The sequence below is a fragment of the Vulpes vulpes genome, chromosome 1 (assembly GCF_048418805.1).
Source record: "Vulpes vulpes isolate BD-2025 chromosome 1, VulVul3, whole genome shotgun sequence".
Lineage (NCBI taxonomy): Eukaryota > Metazoa > Chordata > Mammalia > Carnivora > Canidae > Vulpes > Vulpes vulpes.
The window spans coordinates 69400376-69421876 of NC_132780.1; the positions used below are offsets into that span (position 1 = coordinate 69400376).

General features: G+C 41.3%; 1 long non-coding RNA gene across 1 annotated transcript; it reads left to right on the top strand.

The window, feature by feature from the left end:
* Nucleotides 1-1254: 1254 nt before the first annotated feature.
* On the top strand, nucleotides 1255-20141 carry LOC140595675 (uncharacterized). The gene is made up of 3 exons (XR_011997477.1): nucleotides 1255-1348; nucleotides 7223-7324; nucleotides 19922-20141. It is a non-coding gene; the product is annotated as an uncharacterized lncRNA (long non-coding RNA).
* The last annotated feature ends 1360 nt before the right edge of the window (nucleotides 20142-21501 follow it).

Sequence of the window (21501 nt, forward strand, 5' to 3'; positions counted from 1 at the left end):
AACCCTCTGCAAGTACTATGATGTTCTGGGGGATCTCTGCTTCCCCAGCAGCCCTATTAGGCAAGAGATCCCACTGATAGTCACACAACTGCCCAGGAAATAGTCCTCACTCTGGCATCCATCCTCTTGACCCACATATTTGGAAGAGCATTATGGCTTCTGGAAGTTTCTACTCTTTCAGTAGCAGTGGGGTGTTCACGGTCTTTCCAAGACTCAGTGAGCCAAGGGCTGCCTTTGTCTGCATTAGACTGGAGAAGCTTTTCAGGACTCCACCCTCTCCCATAAACAGCACTGGGGAGGAGGAACCCCACATAAATGGTGAAGCCGCAAGGGCAAGTTTCTTGACTAGACCTTGGCTCGACGGCTTGATGTCTACTCATTCATTCTCTGTTTAGCTTTTTAACCGAGATTTTGGAGGTAATATTAATAGCTAATTTAGCCAGTGTCCTGAAGTATTGAAGGACTTTGGTATGAAATAAAGAATATTTAGCTTTGGGATAAATGCATCACCTGGTACATAACATATATGACATCATTACTCATTAGCTGTTGACAAGAGGTTTTTTAAAAAAAAACATTCTTTTTTTATATAAACTTTATTTATAAAAAACATGAGAGACACACAGAGAGAGGCAGAGACACAGAAACAGGCCATGCACAAGAAGCCCAATGTGAGCCTTAATCCCCAATCCCGGGATCACGCCCTGAGCCAAAGGCAGACTCACAAACGCTGAGACACCCCAGGCATCCCTGTCAACAACAGTTTTAAACTTTTAATAATTCAACTGTATCATCTTGGCAACAGGTGAGGACTAAAACACATTTATTATAATAATATACTACTGTTTCAGATTATTTATAGTCAGAATTGTGAATACATTGACTGGTGACAACCCTTGTCCTCACATAGAGTCCAAAAATGGAGACAGACAAGCTAACAGCCAGGTCCATATGATAAACGCTTTTCAGAGATGTGAGCAAAAAGTTGTCAGGGCACAGGAAATGGAGAATCCAGTAAGTCTGACCCAAGAACCAGCACCTGAGCTGGATAGGGAAGGATGGTAAGAGTTTGCCCAGAGGAGGAAGTTACTAATGTGGCCAAGACAAGGACTAGACAGGATGATTCCACCTGTCACCACCTTCCAATGCTAAGGGTGGTGGTTCTGACTGACTCTGCACATGCCTCACCTCACTCTGCTGGCGCCCTGTCACTCATCACCTTGTTTTGTTTCTTTGGTTCCAGACTTGGGTTCTTGCAACAGTCTTCTTGCCACCTGGTTGACTGGAAACTCTGACACTCAGAAGGCTGGCATTTGCCCTCCTCCCACCACCACCAAAATGCAGAGAGGTAAATACTAATCTGGGGAAAGAGGTGTAAATCAAATCTGGTTTTTGTGTCTAGCAATGGCCAGGAAACAGGAGTGTTACAGCTGAAATCTCTGTTCTCCACTGTGTAGTAAAGGAGTTTTTTTTTAGCACAAGATGGAGAGGGCATCTTCCAAGCATAAAATATATGTTCAAAGCAAAGGGACCACCAGTGATAGAATCTATGGTTTAACTGGAGCAAGTACTTCTTTTTACTTAAAGCTGCCTAACCTTCATTGATGAGCATTTGACTTTGATGACACACTGAAGAAATGAGAATTTTCTACTGGGGAGGGTTTCACCACATTTTAAAAGCAAAGAAATTCACGAGGCCATTTCTTTTGAGAATCCAACTTAATCCACAGCACATGTGCTTAATCCACAGCACATGACAGCCTCAGAGAGCAAAGTATGTCATACATTAAAAATGCACAAATAAGTACCCCTCTCTTCGCAAACACCTGTCACAGAAAGCCACCATTCCCAGTGACCCCGAGACTGCATGAGGGATAGCATGCGGTCCACATGCTTATGAAAATTTTCTCTAATAATTGGGCTTTTTTGTCTTGTTGTTTGTATTTTCTTGGTCCTATGACAAGTGTCTTGCTGTGCTGATGTTTTTACAAGGGCCTCTTATCTCCATTGCTTGCTTCAGCGTTTCAGAGCATTGATACCAAGATGAACACCAGCTGCGCAGGTGCTGCTGGCAGTGGGTCAGGGATTCCTCGTGCCCACCCTACACCTCTGTCCAGACTCTCCACCTGGAACAGCATCCTCCCCAGGATGCCCTGTGAAAGTGTGCCTCTGCCCATCCTGGCCTCCCCAGCGTGCGCTCTGATGGGACCCCTCTGTCTCCTTCTCTCTCAGCCTGGCCCATGTGGATTTATACTCTGCTCGGAGCACACTTTGGGTTGCCAGCTCTCTGTCCGTTTTTGGCTACCACACATTAGGGTCCACCTAGACCCCTGCCCTCACTCGGTCCTGTGACACATTTGCCACTCATGGCAAACATGATATGGAGATTTCGGCCTGAAGAGTTCCAGTCTGTGCCTGCTGCTCAGGTTGTGCTAAGCACACTGCATATGCTTCTGTATTTCATTTTCATTATGGCTTTGCTGCAGGGGCCTCCCTGGCCCCAATGCACAGCCCAGGAAGCAGGGGCTCAGACAGGCTAAGTGACAAGCCCCCAGGTATCAGGAGAGTGGACGCTGGCCCTGAGCAAGGGGGCCACTCCTGCAGGTCATGGCTGTTACCCCAGCTGTTACCCCAGGACCTTACGCTCCGTCATCATCACTATGCTCTCTCTCTGTGCCAAGCAAGAGAAAAATTTCTTTGGATCCTGCCACTCCTCTTTTCTTTTTTTCTTTCAAGGCTGAACACATTTGAAAAGTGGTAGAACTATCCCCCACTCCTCCACTGTCCCAGCACTTGCTGGCTTCCTTTTTAACACTTCCCTGAAAAGACTATCTCAAAAATCCCTGGTGACCTTATACTGACCTGACCCTCAGTCCCTGTGGCTTCGTCTGTGGCTCCCCTCTCTTCGACTTCCCTAAGCACACCTGCCTCGGACCCCTCTGCTTGCTCAGCCCCTCACTTACCAAGGTCTTCAAAATTAACTTTCACAGTTTTGCTGCACTTGGCTGCCTTCCTTCCCCCAGTCCCACTGCTGTTACCATGGGCTCTCCTCAGGCCTCCCCCCGGGGCCACACCAGCAGGTTTTCACTTGTCCCTGCAACTCTGTCCGTTTCCTCTAGAGACCCCAACACTGGTGCTACATGGTTCTGCTCATGCCCCAAGGCCCTCTCTCCCTCCTTGATGCCCACCCACCCCACCTTCACAAAGCTCTCAGTGCTGAACTTGAGAGGAGAGCACCCCTTCTTCCTCCCCAGCCCAATCCCGGAGCTCAAGCAGAACTCCACTGCCAAAGCCCCGTGGGAAGTCTCCCTGCACCAAGTCCAGGGTAGAAACTCCCTCACTTGGACAATTGTACTCACATTCATGCCACGTGGACTCGTTAAGTATGTGAGATGTTTGAAGTCTGGAAAATCCTGACATACATGGATGAGGTAAGTCATTCATCCGTCCAACAATCTCTGTGCTAACATAATAGAATTAGCAGACACTCTTATTTGAAGCTTGAAAGGACGACATAGGTCAAATTAAACACTGCTTTTACAAACCTGAGAGCTGAAGAATTAGAAATTTTGAAATGGTTTTGAAAGGGTCAGGAAACAGTTGCATAAATGCATAATATAAATCTCTAGTGGAGAAGTAGGTGTGATGAGCCCCTAAAGTCTATGCTGCCCACTTGGCCTGGCCGTTCCCACTCCTCTTCAAGCTCCTGGTTCTGAGTTCGCAAAGGACCGAGAGATCAGTGCATATAGGTTACGGCTCAAATACGTATTATCTTGAAATGTTTGACGTTATACCATGGATGTCCATTCTATGACTCCAGCTAGATTATAAGCTCCTTGAGTTCAGAGCCACATCTGCTTTTTTTTTTCTGTATCCCCCCAAATCCTATTATTGTAGCCATTGAGATATTTTGGAACAAATCATTGTAATTAATCTTCAAAAATTTGAGATTTACATCATCTTAGTCAACTATATTTTTTACATGTAAAAGAATGTTGGTATCCCTCTCTAGGCTGAACAGTGGGGTGCATGGGTTGCTGATCTGACCAACTACAGTATTTCTTGTGTGTGTGGGTGTGTACCTGTGTGCAGTAAACTAGAATTCATTCTCCTAGAACTGACCCATTTACAGCCACAAGTTAACAGTTCAAGCCAAGCACAAACACAGACAGACAAAATCGTGCTTAAAATGTCTTAATACTCACTACCAAGATAAATTTTTGATGATAATTTTTAATATTAAGACTATACAACCAGGGGCACCTAGCTGGCTTCCTTGGAAGAGCATGTGACTCTTGATCTTGGTGTAGGAGGTTTGAGCCCTACATTGGGTATGCAGATTACTAAAAATAAAATAAATAAGACTATTTAAAAAATGGCCACATAACAATGTGCAATATTAAATCTGAATATATTGTTTCCCCTAAAATAGAGACCAAGTCTTTAATAAGAAAAATAATCACTTATTTATTTTTTTTAATATCATGCATTCTCTCTAACCTAACCCATAATTTGTAAGTACTTAGAAGCCACTTCAGTTGTTGCCTTTTAAGGATCATAGGAGTTTGTGAATTCTCCATTGCAACAAGACTTATGGGAAATACATACTTCCTGACATCACTAAAACTTGTGAACCCTAAGGAAATGGAAAAGAATCTGCAGGGACTCTTGTCCATTGCCCATAAAATTTCTAAATACTCGTACGCTAACACTCAAGTTCATCAGTTGTGTTTCTCACTCTACTGACCTCATTATACTGTGTAAAATTATAAATGGCAAGTTTGAGAGGCCTGTTATCATTTTGGATTAAGCACAATCCACCGCCTCCCAATTTGGCTACACTGAATCCTTCCAGACATCAGTGAAATGAATTCTGGGTTCATGAAACCATATTTATTTGACAGAAGAGAAAACCACAGAAATCGGGATAAGATGTTGGCATTGTATCGATGTTCTCCCCATGGAGATGACCCATTTCCTTCAGAAAAGATTCTTTCTCAGGAATAATTTTGAGGTTATTTTGTAGACAGGAAAACTCAGGACAACAACATCGGACTTGCAGTGAGGAAGTAGCCACTGACCACCACAGAGCCCTGATCTTCAGAATGTAACTCCTGGTCAGCAAAGGGTGAAAATTGCAAACAATTGCTCAGTCTTTTTTCTTTAAGATTTATTTATTTGGCAGAGACAGAACATGAGTGGGAACAGAGGGAGAGGGAGAAGCAGACTCCCCACGGAGCAGGGAGCCCAATGAAGGGATCAATCTCTGGACCCTGAGATCATGACCTGAGCTGAAGGCAGATGCTTAACCAACTGAGCCACCCAAGTGCCCTAACAATTGCTCAGTCTTAAACTAATAGAATTATCATCATATCTCCTAAAAATCTGCATGCTTAAAATACCAAAAGCCTAAAAAGTATGAAATGTCTGGATTCTACAACAACCCCTGCTTGTTTTCTTCTTTCTCTTTTTTCACTGTGAAAAAAAATAAAAACTTGAAGCTTAGAGGAGAAATAGTAAATACTAATCTAAGTGCTTGAAAAATTCATTTAAACTAGAATCTACTCATACTTCCCTTAGTTTACCTAAAATGGAGCTATTCCCTTCATTCGCATCTTTTCTCTCCTCCTTTACCTCTCCGCTTTGAAGAACTAAGAGCTTTACAGAAGGTCTGATTGATTCAAAGAACCAAATGTAGAAGATGCTCTCCCAGCAAAGCCATCTGCTAAGCAGCCAGATTCCCCCTGGCATCTGCTTGTAGCAAATACGACATAACACCTCCAGGCAAATTGCATGACCCAGATGCCTGTAGATTCGCTGTTCTTGAACCATTTCTGTGTGATGAGGATTTTAATCTTGGCAATCGTAAACACGGCTTCGGGTTTATTTCAATATAGGGCAAATTTTTTTTGTCAAATACTAGGGGTCACATTCTTTTGATAAATTCACATTCTCCATCTGAAAAGCTATACCATGCCCTACCTTATCATGACCTTTCTTTGCTCTTTGCTTATATACAGTACAAAATATCTTGACAGGCACTTCAAGAATTTCCTTAACCTAGTATAGAAATACATCTAGAGAGATGTATGAAAAAATAAAATAAAACAACCTCTAGTTTCTGAGCACCTCTGCGTTCATCTTAAACTAAAATTCAAGAACAATATAACTATAAGCCATACTAAGCTGCTGCTAGGGAAAATGTTATTTTACGGAGCGTCAGTCATCTGGCTATTCCGTATTAATGAATGCCTCCTGTATGTTTCCTTAGATAAAGCTATGATTCACCCAGCAGATGCGCATGAAAGTAGCCCAAAGGTCAGAAAATGACAAGGAAAAACGTTTAAAAATACAAATGCAGATTGATTATTCCTAAACTCCTTATTCCCGCCTCTTCCATCCCTCTCAACCATGTGGAGCAAAATAACTCCTTGCATTTTTCTGACCGAAGCAGTTCCATTTGAAAAGCTTGCCAGCCAGGATGTTTTAAAATGTTGCTGAATGATTAAACACAAATCCTTAAACGGAGAGAGCTGGTTTGTATTAAATATCCTAGAGCAACGCTGTCTGCCCACACTTGTGCCCATGTCTGGCTGCTGGCTGATAAATGTTGTGGCTTTAAGATATTACTTATTAGCATGCCTGTATATTTCTACCTCACACAGTCACCCAGGGGTGATTACTATCTATTAATTGAATTCTGTGCCAGCAACTGTGTCTTTGTGTGCTTGCCATTATAATTTCAAGGATTGTAACTTCATTTCCTATTTACAAATAATAGTGATAAAAATATAAAGTGAGGTATTTATGTATTCCTGAGTGGGATGTGTGCGCATGTGCATATAAAGATATATATATATATATATATATATATATATATATATATATATATATTTACGTATATGTATAAATATATATATTTTAAAGGAGAGTGACTTAAAGTCACAATATATTACAAAAAGACACAATTTATTAAACTAAACATTTCTATACAGAAGCACGCATATCCAACCACTTGACAGTTTGCAGCTATTGAGCCCGGCTGGCAAGTCTACAAAATAGAGGCAGGCATTTTTATTTTTTACACAATAATCAAAACTGACATGGTGGGCAGAATAATCAGTGAACAGTTATGAAACTGTTCATTTATAAACCTGTCTTTTTTTCCGGGGAGTATAAGAATAAGCCGCAGTGATTTGGTTAGCCCTCTTTGGATTTTCAGAATGTCTGCGTCTGAATCAGGCATTGCATGTAATGAACCTCCAGTGAAGAAGAAACCCGAATCCGGGATCAAAATGACACTTCGTCAGCTGTGATGAGTAAGGTGAGGAGGCGGGGGGTCTGTGGATATTTTAGAGTCAAGGATCTCAACTATCCTGATGCCAAACTGACCTCAATTTCCTCCCATAGAAAGTGATTCATTTGCTCCCATTTTCTGAGACTCAGCCAATTTCCTAAAGCACAGTAAAAGTTTTGAGTCCTGGAGCTAAATAATATGTCTGATAATATGTTTGGTTAATCACCGGTAAGAGAGAAAGGTAACTGACCAACTGACGTAACTAATCCAGAAAAAGTGTTCCAGACAATAATAACAACCGGAATGACTTCACCAAATTATACAGCAGATATTTCCCAGTTTGGAGAAGACAGAAAGAATGACTTAGACTTTTTTTTTTTAATTTTTTAGAAGATTTTATTTATTTATGCATGAGAGACACAGAGAGAGGCAGAGACACAGGCAGAGGGAGAAGCAGGCCCCATGCAGGAAGCCCGATGTGGGACTTGATCCCAGGACCCCAGGATCACGCCCTGAGCCAAAAAGGCAGATGCTCGACAACTGAGCTACTTTTTAGGGATAAGTGGTTGAATCAGGGCTATTCTAATCACTACTTGTGACGGGACCCCTCGTTATGTACCCATGACCCCTGGTTCTAGGTGAAACTCTCTCCTTCAGAAATACTGAGGAAAATGAGAAGTTCTGGCATTTTTCCTTCTTTAAAAATATCCTGAGCTTAGGCTTTTCATGGGATTTCTGGCATCTCAGAATATCTGGATTAAAATCACAATGCCTCTTTACCTCTAGGCTGAGAGTGGCAAAATTGCAATAAATGAAAAATGATTAATCAAATGAACGGACACAGATTTCTAAGGAACCCAATCTGATCAGAAGATAGTTTCTAATTATAGAAACTGGTGCCCCCATCCCTGGGTTGAGCTGAGCACTGGATGGCATCTCAGGTCCCAGAGAGACATGGCACAGGGGATGAAGAGTTGCCTCCTGCACCCACCAAGTTCTGGCATTCTCTTGCCCAACGCTGAGGATCCCTGACACTTTGTACAGACCTGAGGCAGTGCCCAGCTGCCTGCTGAAGCGAAGTGCCCCAGACACAGCACCACTCACTTACCGGGTTTAGTATCTTCCCTACAATGCCCAAAAAATTAAAATTCCATTCTAGTACTGCAGGTGATGCATGTAGGTATTGGGAAAAATATAATTTATTTTTTTCAACTCAGTTCAAATAGAAATTGAGACTCTACCTTGTCATGTACTGATTTCCTAACCTCAGAAAAGACAAAAACGAAACAAGATCCCCACCCCCCCAAAAAATGAGCTTACAATCAGATTGATAAGTATGTTTGGGGAGGGTGAGTAGGAGTGACAGAGAAACAGGAAGAAGACAAGAATACAAAACAAAATGAGTATTGTAAAAAGAAAAGGAAGATTGAAAGGTGTTGGGGGGAGGAAAAAACACAGCACACTTGGTGGTAAAAGGATAGCAATGTATGGAGAGATGGCATCAATAATTTATCTTGAAATTAATTTAAGATTTTTTAAGGCATTTTTTATTTCATTTATTTATTCATAAGAGACAGAGAGAGAGAGAGAGAGAGAGAGAGAGAGAGAGAGGCAGAGACACCAGCAGAGGGAGAAGCAGGCTCCATGCAGGGAGCCCAATGTGGGACTCCATCCCGGGTCTCCAGGACAATGACCTGGGCCGAAGGCAGCGCTAAACCACTGAGCCACCCGGGCTGCCCAAAACTTTAAAATGTGACAACGTGGGCAGACAACCCAAGACAACGAAGCCACATAAGGAAAGATGGATGGAAACAGAAGCAGAAGCTCTGGGTATGTCACGGCATGCCAGCACTGGGTTGTAGCACACGGAGCGAACTGAACTCTGAAGTAGAAGACACAAGACAGTCACAAGGGTTTTGAGAGATACTTTCAGTAAAATGAATGTGAAAGACAGGCAACAAAAGGTTAATATGGACCATGCTCCGAAAAAGCTTGATATTTGGTACATATGGCAAGAAAGACCCAGTGGTGGACCCAGAGAGGGCAGGAAGTAGTAACCAAGGGACATTTTCAAATTTTTGCACAATTTTTAAAAATCTGATGAAATCTTTGCATTTGAAGAAGACGCAGTTCTTTACTTAACTGTTGAAGTGGGGAGACTGGAGAGAAGCATTCTAGTACTTTCCTTGCTTCATGACCATGCTGCCTTTTCACACATTCAATCTCACCCTTTCACCAATTTACAGCCAACTGATAAGGGTTGGAGATTTGGCTGGTTTTCCAAAGTCATCCAAATCCTAATCAAACATTAATGTTCATTTTCTATTTCCTTGGGGTTGAAAATTCTTCTGATTTTGTTATTCTGTGCTAGTAGTCAAACATAGTCCATATCCTTGGAGGCACAAGCTCCTACCTACTTCCCACCTGGAGTTAAGAGCAATCTTTCTCCTGACACTTGCATGATGTGGGTATACAAATAAGTTGCCATAGATTGTGAGGGTGATCCGAGTTGATGGCTCTCCACTATTTTTTTTAAGATTTTATTTATTTATTTATTTTAGAGAGAGAAAGAGGGAGAGCACTAACAGGAAAAGAGGAAAGGAGGAGGGAGAAGGAAAGGGCAAGAATTCCAAGCAGACTCTACACTGAGCATGGAGCCTGATCAATCCCACGACCCTGATATCATGACCTGAGCTGAAACCAAGAGTCTGATGCTTAACCAACTAAGGCACCCCTCAACTATGTTTGAATTTTGGGGCTGCTGAATTATGCTCACAAAGACATGGGAGAGTTAAAGCATAGCATATGATTTTACTAAACATTAAATATCATTTAAAAACATAGATATCAAATATACCTGTTTAATAAGACATGAACATTTTCTGTAGAGATATCAGTTATTAACATCTACCTGAGAAGTCAGACTGGAGGAATGTGTGTGTGTGTGTGTGTGTGTGTGTGTGTGTGTGTGTGTGTGAAGGAGACCCTTGCCACATCTCCACAATAGCAATGGTAATCAGAGCTATCATTTTGCAGCATTTGCCATGTGGGTGCCTTACAAAGGTCATCTCACTCAAGTTGTTTACCTTTCTGATAAAAACTCAGTGTTTTTGAATCTGCAGAGCAAAATGCTCATCTTGTCTGCACACTTTGGCACATATTCGGTCCCTCACTCTCCCTTCCATGTGTTTCTTTCCAATAAGTCTTTTTTAAAGTTGACATAGAATGGCTGTTTCCATTTCTACCACACTCTGTGGGGGTTTTTTTTGGCATAATTACAGTTTACCCAAAAGTTTTAAAATCAGAGAATATTAGAATGCAAAAGAACTCAGGAGGCCTCTACCCCTTGCCTTTTTCTGTTGATTAGAGAAACAAAGCTCACAGAGGCTGAGTTGTGGGCTTATAGGGCTCATTACTGGACAGGAACTCCAGCTTCCTGGATCTAAGTCCAGTACTTGTCACATGACACAGTTCTAATGCCCACTTGATCGGCCACTTGTCCAGACCCCATCTGATCCTTGGGTTAGTGGTGGGACTTCCCAAAGCCAATGTCCTTCTGCAACCAGTCTGCGGTATGGAAGTAAATCCAACACAAAGTTAGGTGATTCTCAAAGAGTGAGCAAGAGAAACCTCACTTGCTGAGGTATAGGATTAGTAGCCATCTGCAAACCAAGTCACTGGCCTTCATTCACCAGGGCTGTGGCTGGCCTTTGGGAGCTTAAGTAGGTCAATCCTAAATGCATTAAATGCACTAAAATGCCCTGAGACACAAACACATTGCATAGTCCATAAACACAACAATTAACTCTTCTGCTGCCAAAAGTTCCACTGCCAGATGGAACATGGGAGCTTTCCCAGCCAGAAGACAGGAAAAGCCAAAGCTGTTTACCTAGGAATCTATCACTGCAATTCTTCTGGTCCAGTAGGTTCTACTAATTATATATTTTCAAAATATGAACATTACTTTTTTTTACTTTCAAAAGTTAAGTGTGATTTGATTTCAATTTTATATTTATGTATTCTTTACTGAGCATGCAATATAGCAGTCAACATTAAGGTATCATCTTACTTCAGTGACTGAGTGGAAGTTTCCATGAAAATAAAAATCCACCTATTTCCTAAATATTTACATAATGAGCTATTTAAATGCAAGGGATTCTAATGTATGTAAACAATTGCAAATAGCATATTTGGGAAAATCCAAAACAAAAATGTCCACCGTTACTTGTAATATGTGATTCATAACTTAGTCAAAGCATATTTCTGAGTTCTTATGCCATGAAGAACTGTATGCTATAGTCAGAGGCATAATATATTTTCAAGGCAATTAGAAACCAATAAAGTGAAGGAGTGAAAATGTAGCATGACAGGGTTGAAAAGTTACTAAGTGTCAATTATAAATTTTTCCCTTGAATTATGTCTGTGCAACACCCCGAGGAATATATTTTAAATTATCGGGATCAATTAATCACAACAAAGCCCATGGGAAGTGATTTTACCCTTTCTCATGAATTCTGACAAATCATATAGTGTATAGTTTTTGTTCAAAAATATTCAAACTCAAAATTCAATTCTCAGTGGTGGTGAAGTTTTTTCAATCAACCAATCAAAATAAGCACTCTCAAAATATTCATTAAATCCTGTTTAGAGAAGCAGCTCAGTGGCCCCGGCTACACTGAATTAGCTCATCCTACTTACATGTATTCCAACTTCACTTCCATCTTCCCTTTTGACTGGAAGAGAAAATGGGAGATAGAGAGGTGAATGTGGTGGGGGTGAATGCTTTCTGCTTTTGAGAAGCAGCAAGACTCTACCCACTGAGGAGAGACCCAGGATAGGCTGTGTTTTGTATCTGCCCATACTAATTACTGCCCTACAAAACCTCTTTTCACACACACAGAGCTGAGACCTGTCAGTTCAGAGCTAATGAGTGACACTGTCACTGTTGTTGATTGCAAGGACGTGGTAAAAGCTTGAGCTGACAAAAGTATCTTATCTATGGCTAGAGTCCTTGCCTTCCTCATTTTTCTCAATCACGATAACCTGAAATAACTAACCTACTGAATAGAATGCAGCAACATAGTTTTTCCCATCTGTTCTGGCCACCAGAATGCAGCAGCATCTCCAAAGCCAAAAGCAAATCAAAATTATAACCAGCCTTGAATTTTTTCATTACTTCCCCATGCTCACCTTATTCAAGGGTGTGAGTATTTTGCAAACTGATTTCTATAAAGAACCTAAGAGCCATGGTAGTAAGTTTGAACCAATAGAAGACAGTGGGGTGTCACCTATTACATAGTCTGGAGCATGTCCTGTGGTGCTGATGTCACATTAGGGAAGATGGTGCCTCTCTTTGTAGGTGAGGGGTGAGCCTGGAAAAACAGCTGCATTCGTTAAGGACAAATCTGGTCAGTCAGGATTTTAGGATGTTTTCCACTTAAAAAGTAGCAGACCTATAAAATTCCAATATTTTAATTTTTTTATTAGATTCATTTATTTTAGAGAGAGGGAAGGGGCAGAGGGAGAGAAAGAGAGAAACTCAACCAGATTCTACTCTGAACATGGACCTGAGGCTTAGTCTCAGGACCCTGAGATCATGACCTGTGCTGAAACCAAGAGTTGGGTGCTTAGCTGGCTGAGCAACTCAGGCACCCCCAAATTCCAACATTTTTAAATCAGAAATACACACACACATACTCATATGCAAATATATGCATCTGAGTAGGAGGGGTTCCATTTGCTGTTTACAACTCCCAACAATACAATGAATACGATGAATTACAGTTCCCTCCCACAGTGGAACCCAAAGAGCATCTTTTCTGCAGTTACATGAAGAGAAGTTCACCCCATTAACAGGGTCCACTCTTCTATAATGGATTTAGCCACATCAGTTATTTAACTGATTAAGACAGATGCAAACAGAGCTTTTCTCGGACATACACAATGGGTTTTTGTTCTGTAAAATAACAATGACCTATCACTTTCCCTGTTAACTTTCTCAAGTACAATTCAAATTGACAAAGGCAAAATACAAAAGAAGCACACAAAGAGTTCAAAAGTTATGAAAGATTTTTTTAAAATTATGAAAACAAACTAATAAAAAAAAGTGGCTGCAAGAACCTCATCTTCCAGCATGTACAATATTTTCACAGCAAGGTTTGTTTGTTTGTTTGTTTGTTTGTTTGTTTTGTAGGAAGCTACACATTTCGACAGGTTCATTTTCCCTAGTCTCTGTCCAAGTAAGTCATTTGTCACATCTGAGTGCATATATTTTGTTCTGGACCCATAAACCCTAGGGAAGGTTCACTTTCTTTTTCATTGAAATTCTTCCCCAATGGATTTTTTCTTTTCTTGCGAAGTAATTTTATACTGCCGGTGGTGTTGGCAATAATATATTGAAAGTTAAATTTATGTCAACATCCCCAGATCAACTATCAGATGTTGCTATTAACATTGACATCAAAATCACTAAGAAATTTCCATCATGTAAATTAATTATCAGAATTATATTGGCATGAATACATAATGACATTATTCATGCAAATAATTAAAAATATGCCTCCTGAAAACAAATTATAATAATAGAATAAAATGTCATTATTGTGGCTTCTCAACAATCCATTAGGCTTGGTTTAGGCACTCAAGACTTCCAGATTATCATAAAGAAGAGTAAAAAAATGAAGGCACATTATTTAATGCCAAAATGGCAAGTCTGAGGATGACACAGTAGTAGGCCAGGTCATGGTGGTGACCAGGCAAACTTTTCACGGCACCTCTTCACTGTACAATTATCTCCACCATTATTGTTGAAAAGAATATTATTGTTATTTTATTATAGCCAATTTTTAGTCTTGAGGGACCTCTCCTACAAAAAGGTTGCAGTTATGAAAACACTGGTGTTATTCTAGAACGCAGCAGGGAAAAAAATAATTAACCTGCATGCTCACAGGTTATCTCTCACTACCCCCACAAAAATGTAATTACTACCCCTCAGTGAGCACAGGGAGAGCTAGTTACAGAGTTCACCGATGTCTGCAAACTTTCCCAATAAGAGAGACATGGCAATAATGGGATTCAGGCTCCTCTAGGGAAAAAATGTCTAACCCCATTGAATTAACACGCTAATAATGTATATAGAAGAACACTTAGTTCAGTGGTGGTTGCTATTAATAAATAATATTTAAAACAGTGATAACATTAGCTGTGAGGCTAAGTGAGCAGTAAGCAATGAAACCATCACCACACAGAACCTATTTGTACCTCTCCCTCACAGCCAAATTCCCTCAAAAATCTTTTGTCTACAGAAGAATTAGAACCTTGTCCAAATCCGCTTAAAATTTGGAACTCTAAAATTCTAAGGAGAGAAGCAAAACTTCACAAGCAGGAGTTCCAATGAAATCATATAAAATGGAAGCTATAACCATAGAAAACACATAGTAGTGGTGTTATCAACAGAATCAGTTGCAATGGTGGATGGAGAAAAGGGACGTTGTATCAGTTCTCAAGAAAGTTGCTTTGCTAGATAACAGGGAGCTAATGCTTGATGGTGTTTGCTTAATGAGGCATCAAAGCTTCCACCCTTGCTTGGAAATGCAGGTCCCCCGGCTGTTAATTTGAAAACAGATCAAACCTGTACCCTTAACTTTAAACTATATTAATAAAATCATGTCTTGTGGCATCTCAGTGGTAGCATGTGATATCATGTAAGCACCATGTTTTTGCAAAACCATCACTTGTACGTAATTCACATGAAGCACAGCAATTTAAGAAGAACATACTTTAAAAAGCAAAACCAAGAGTAATTTAAATAAATACTTTTCCTATTTTATCTTTTGGAGGGCTCATCTATAAACTTACAATTGGGATTTGTCATGTCAATCAAACATGAATCAAAGAAAGACTCAGAATCTGTCCTTAGGGAGGGAAGACATAGACCCTGCCTGTCTGGAATGATGAGAGAACTGTTTGCCATGCTCTCAAAAGGGATAGTCTCCTGAAATGAGGAATATTTAAATTTCCCAAATGCTTAATAAAGAACTGTAAATTGAATCTTGTTCAGAAGTCAAAGGCCTAGTCTTACAGCACAAAAACTCCCAAGAGTCAGAAGAATAAATCTCTGGAAACCTTGGAAAAGTTGGAAAATTAATTATGGTGGCACACTCTAACTTGGACATAAGGGTGGCTTCCCCCAAGAAGTTACTCCAAACTAAAATTCTCATACATCAGAACTTCCTCAAAAACATGAATATTCCCTGTAAGACTGTCTCCCCCCACTACTTACTACTAACTGCCCTGTGCATTTTGAGATAACCAGTCATGACCAACAACAACATAACACATATATCTTTCTTTTCAGTAGGCTTCTTTTTTTTTTTTTAGTTTTTTTTTTTTTTTTTTTTTTTTAGTTTTAGCAAAAAAAGTAAATGACTTACTCTTACGTCATGACCCTAAGCCCCAGTAAAAGTCATCAGCCCTTGGTACTATTCCAGTTTAGGGGCTGTCCTCGAAGAAAAGGAATAACTCTTACTCTTTCTGTCCCCATATGTTCTGCTGTCTATCTGCTGAGTTACACTGACAGCATCTGTGATGCTTGGGACCCCCGAATTGGCTTTGTCATGATTGCTTGCTGATAAGTTGGAGAATGGAGTTAGGCTGTATGACTTGTTGGGCAGGAAGAGAATGATGATGAGAACCACACAAGAGAGCGGACAAAGAGTCCAAGAGACCAAATCCCACTGGCACACAGCAAAAGCATTCATGTTTAAGGAGTCCAGAGAAAGCAAGTCCATGGACGGGATCCAGTTCCGTTGGCACCAAGTGGGGAGAACAGGACTCCCCAGGCCTGAGCCAAGTCATACCGGAAAGTCCACTCGAGCAAGAGAGGGAAGAGCAGAACATGCCAGTTCCCCAGGGATTGGGACAGGCAGAAATACAGCAGGGAGCTGCCCCCCATTCAAGTGGGGTCACAGGACTGTGCCATGGGGCCAAGGCCCCAGTGGGGGATGGAGAGGCTCTGGGCAGTCATAAGACTCAGGTAGAAAGGTATGGGCAGCACTTGGCTATCATGGATGTAAAAAAGCAATGCCAGTGAGAAGGCGGTCTTGAATCTCTAAAGCATGCACACACAGGCCCAAGGCCAAGTCCACTCACCATAAAATCTGCTGGGAAGTAGAGAGACAGGAGCACTGCTGTCCTGCCAGCCTCTAATTAGTCAGGGCAAAGGAGCATAGAAGCCCACAGTTAGCCTCCATCTATGCCTGCTCTGTGAATGGGGTCCGAAAAGTGCATGAACTGATACAGTTGGGTTTGTGTGGTACCATGACTCCGGCCAGTTAATTAAGCCTGGACCATTTGCCTGGGAACAGGGTGTCGTCATTCTGAGAATAGTGGTTCCTGCTAATCAGTATGCCCTCTCAGGGCAATGCCCCCCCAGAGTGCAGTAGCTCCTAAGAAGCAGAATGTGCCCTATCTCAACCACCACTTTCTCTCCTGTAAACCTATAACCCCTTTAGGAAATAGCAATAAATATTTACTGTGATCCCTGATTGAATGTACACTGAGACAGTCTTTTTTCAAGTGGACAAAACTGAATTTTATTCACTCCTAGCTTCTCTACTTCTTCCAAAAGTATAGTTCGCCCTGAGTTTGGGTGCAGACCCTGAATTGAGCAAATGCAGATTCTTCCTTAACATCACCAAATCCCTTGGATATAAATAATTTTTCAGAAGTTACAAATATAGTGAGAATCGCTCAACTTCCCACCCAATTGAATTAATAAATATTATATTGTCTGAATTACTTGTAGACTTTTTCTCTTATATGTGTGCTTTGAAAAAAAATGAGTAATAGATTCACATAGTGTCTTCTTCCAAATGAAGACAACATTCCAGATGAAGGGAAATCCCTTGTCACTGCCCCCATCTCATCCATTTACCTAGTTACAGAGGAAAGCGCCATATGCCCTAACAACGGGACTTTCCAGATTATCTGTGCACCATTGACTTTTGACAAACGCAAACCCAAACTTGGTCAGATCATAGCCAAACTGCTACACACTTCTCACCTTGCCTCTCTCTGCCCCAACCTCTTATGTCCTCCTAAAATTATCATTCCTTCTTGTCTTGTTGACCAGTCAAGGTCTTTTAATTCTTCCTACAAGAGCACAATGTGGCGATACCCCAGGTAAAATGATTCATATTGTTTCTCTACATTACCCTTGCCATCATCAATCAATCTTCCGAGACTTCCTCAACATGGTATGAACTTCCATTGTCTACTCAAAAAGCAAAACACTTGTCAGAATGAGTGTTTTATAAGAAGCAAGGCCCATGTCCTCTATGGCTCCCATCCTAGCATGAGAGGCATCTCGTAGGGTTGTCGTGCTACAAGATTGAAGGACCATATAGCTCACAGGAGGAAAGGAATCACATAGGTGAGGACATCTTGAAATAGGCATTCACCAATTCATACTGTCATTCATTAAATATCTAGAAATTTTTGAAGTCACAGAAGATAGACACTCACTTTTGAGGTGTGATATTAAGGACATATTCACCACCAAACTATTTCTTCTGCTAATCCAGGACTAGGGCTGTGGCAGGCTTGAATTCCTCATCATTCATCACGCAAAGACTGATCTTGGTGTAAAATATGTTGTCTGGGCAGATAGCAATTAGATTGTGAAGATAACCACATATCAGTGTTAGGTGTGATTGTCTGCAATTGCAGACAGAAAGACTGGTTGTGCTCAGAGGAAAGTGAGGCCAGTGGCCTGTGGGGCCACTCTGGGAGGGAGACCAAACGTCTGGGAGCCACACGGAGTAGAGAGGTGGCTGGCACAGGGGAGTGGGCTCCAGGGCCTGTACTGAGGAGAGTGAGCAACACGGGGAAGGCTCTTGAATTAAAGAGTGAATGTCTGCAGGTAGAAAGACGAGCATAGCAGGATGGTGGCTAAGTGCACCACAATCTCTCCCCGAGATCCCCAAATAAGATGTCTCCATGGCTTTGTCATAAGCCAGTGGAGACCCTCTGTCCATCCAATTTGCCTGGAGAATGGCAATTAATGATGCAAACCACCAGTCTTCTTTTCTTCTTTTGATAGCACACTTTTTGCCATCAGAAACTGTACGTGTTGCAACATTGCAAGTGATGAGAAAGGCACTTCAGATTGGTTTAAGACAGAAGAGAAATTCACTAGAAGTGGCCTAAGAGCAGATGTGGTTCACTCATGTATCTGTACGGACATCAGGAGAATGATATAAAATGACCAATATCCAGGATGCCTGAGTGGCTCAGTCAGTGAAGTATGTGCCTTCAGCTTAGGTCATGATCCCAGGGTCCTGGGATGGAGTCCTGTGTCAGGATCCCTGCTCAGTGGGGAGTCTGCCTCTCCCTCTCCCTCTGCCCCTCCCCGCTCCACTCTTATTCTCTCTCACTCACTCTGCTCTCTCTCTCTCAAATAAATAAATAAATAAAATCTTTAATAAATAAATAGATAAAACAGCCAATATTCGATCATTTTCCCTTTTAAAAATGGTATTTCCAAAAACAAAAGATAATCCCATAAAGTGCAGTACACAGAGTTTTTCTTCTCTCCCTGCTCCCTCTGCCCTTGCTGCCTCTCTTGAGGATCATAGTATCTCAGTGTAAGAGAAAACATACACAGTATAGAATAGCCACAGCCAAGTTCCAGAATTCTGAATTCCCAGGAAAGGCAATCCTACTGGCACAGCTTGGACCCACTGGTAAGGGGTTGGGGTTACAGATGACCAACATGGCAGCCAGTGTGACTTTTTTTTTTTTTTGAGTGAAGTGTGTATGTTTGTTAGTGTACATGTACATGTACGCACACAGTGTGTGTGGATGTATGTGCATAGGGGTGGAGAGGCCAGTGCTCTAAGGTCAGTGCTCTAAGAAAAATTACCTCAGTCAGCATGCATGGCCAGGGTAAATTTTCATGCACTTACTACTTCTACCAAATACCCAAACCCTGACAGGAACCTAATAAAAACAAAATCAATGATGAGGATAATGTTTCAGTTCAGTTATTAAGCCACTGAACCATTTGATGGCCGCATGTAGCCTTGTATGTAGTCATTACCACCCAAATACCTCCCAGGAAGATCCATGTTTGCAGGACAAAGTCCAAACTCCCACGCAGCCTCTATGTGAGGCCTCATTCGACCTGACTCCACTCCTACCTAAGTTAGTAACCTCATCTCCCATCACCCCCAAATCCTGCTCTTCTGTTTGATCTCATTTTGCTCCCACCACATCTCCCTGAACCTCAGGGCCAAGTCTTCCTGACACGTCCACCATTTTCCCCAGGAAATACCTTCCTTCTCCTCACCAGCTCTTCACATTTTACTTCTTCCAAATTCTACTCAATCCCAGGCTCCTCCCTGAGGACCCTTCTCTGTACAGCAAGACAACATTGCCTACTTCACGTAGTGGCAGTGGCACCCATCACGGGAATATATAACCAAAGTACAGGACCTCACACTTGGTACCTGGTCAGTGATAACTGCACTGGTATGATTATCTCTATTATTAATACTCTCTGATACTAGCATCTAATATTAGTGTCTCATTGCTGCATTTCCCACACTCTGCTTCATTTTCCAGACTCTTCAAGCTCTCCATGTCTTTGATCCCACTGTATACTGCCTGGCATTGGTGCCCAGCTGCTTCACACCTGTGAGTCCTGTCTTCTCCAAAGCTTGTACTCTTGAAGAGCAAGACCATGCATTGTGTTTCCCCTCCCCTAACACACTGCTAGTTGGCACAGGTGCTCAGTGGGTATCTAGTAAATTGTTTGAAGAATGAGTGGGGAAGGGGGTAAAGAGTGAATAAATAATTTCAGAAAACCAGTTTTTGTACCTTTTATTTGAAGAAGACCCTAAATGTTAAAGAAGATAAATTTCTAATGGTAGGAAGAGAATACACATAAATAGTAGCAGAAGCTGAGAACATTGCAATTTATTTCCATGTAGCATCTTTTATTCAAAGCATTACCAGACATTTGCTGAAAACAGTTAGTTGTACCAAGGGCAGACAACTCAATGAAATATTTTAGTCACATTTTATAATGGGGGTAAGGCTCTCTCCTGAGACGTCTTTTGCCAAGCTGAGACCCAGCAAATGATCAGTAGGCAAGAAACCAGTGGTGCGGGAAATTTGGAATATAAAACAAGCCTCAGAGTTTAAGCAGACATGATCAATGCAAGGCTGAGGCAAGCTTCTTGAAATGCAATGTCCTGATGGTGAAGGGATGGTAACGTGAGACGCCAGGGAGCAGCCTCGGTCGCCCAGGGCTGTTCCCTGGATACACACCTTCTTTCCAGGGTACCAGGAAGTGATATTGATTTAAGTCCTACAGGTATGGTGCCGCAAGGAGCCTAAGCGGCAAATTCATTTTGGAAAAATCCCCAGATAGGCAGCATCTACACATGTCACTAACAAAGGAGACATTGGTGCATTTATCTGGGGAAATACTAAAGATTGAAATATTTTTGTTAGTATCTTAAAAGACTGAGTTACTTATTCAGGTCTGAGTTCCCTGCCTCTGAAAGAGAGCAGTACCAAGAGATTCATTTTCTAACCACCAATGTCCCCTCCTCATCTTTCTGGAAATATTAGTTAACAAAGCTACCAGGAGCGGGGGAAACAGAGAAGAGAAACAAGGAACTTTCCTGAATATTTGTATTCAACAGACTGAGATTTATGCATGAGATGCAAATTACTATGTGTTATTTACACATCTGAGGAAAAACAAATCTTGAATGTAAATGTTTAGAGGGCATATTATTTTTAAATATGAAAGTGGTAAAAAATTATTAGAGCATTTGCAACTCCTACTCTGTTAAAGAGAACATTCAAATGAGTTTGAAAGCAACTTTTGTCAAAATTAAAGAAACTATACCAAACAAGTATCTGGCTGTTTTCACTTCTGCAAATCCTTTAGAATAATAGTTGCATTTTCAAGTGATTTTAGGAACTGTCCTTTCTCTATAAACACTTTGCAATTGACTAAATATCAATCATGCAACATTCACCCATTTATTTTCAGGCTCTCCATTGTTTCTGTTGAAATTCAGATAAATAGAGTATTGTATTATTTAGCTTCCTTGATCTGATCTCTTCTATATACTCCATTCTTTTTTAAAAAGGGTTATACAGGTCAGGAAAATGGAGATAGAATTCCT